Raw genomic sequence first — 323 nt, 5'->3', positions numbered from 1 at the left:
TTTCTCGCAATACCCGCTTTCTTCCGGTACGGCGGCAGCACCGTCCTCAGACAGTTTAATCCCGGCTGACACAGGGGCACCTTTCAGGCAAACGTCTGCCCTGGCAAGGCGCCTGCACCCTCCCGAATTCTTCACGCCTCCTTCGAGCACCCCCGAACGGGGGGTCCCGGAGCCTCGGCGACCCTGGCATCCTGATGATGCAATCCGTGCACAGGATTATTGCCGTGAAAGGATCCCTAATGTTTTTTGTAATCTGCTTTCTGCTCTGTCCCAGGTTCAGCAATCCCTTTTGGGCCCCCCCGCCCCGAGCCGTGCCGGCGGGG

The sequence above is a fragment of the Aptenodytes forsteri genome, unplaced genomic scaffold (genome assembly GCF_000699145.1).
Source record: "Aptenodytes forsteri isolate BGI_AS27 unplaced genomic scaffold, ASM69914v1 Scaffold41, whole genome shotgun sequence".
NCBI classification, from domain to species: domain Eukaryota; kingdom Metazoa; phylum Chordata; class Aves; order Sphenisciformes; family Spheniscidae; genus Aptenodytes; species Aptenodytes forsteri.
This window is presented reverse-complemented; position numbering follows the sequence as displayed.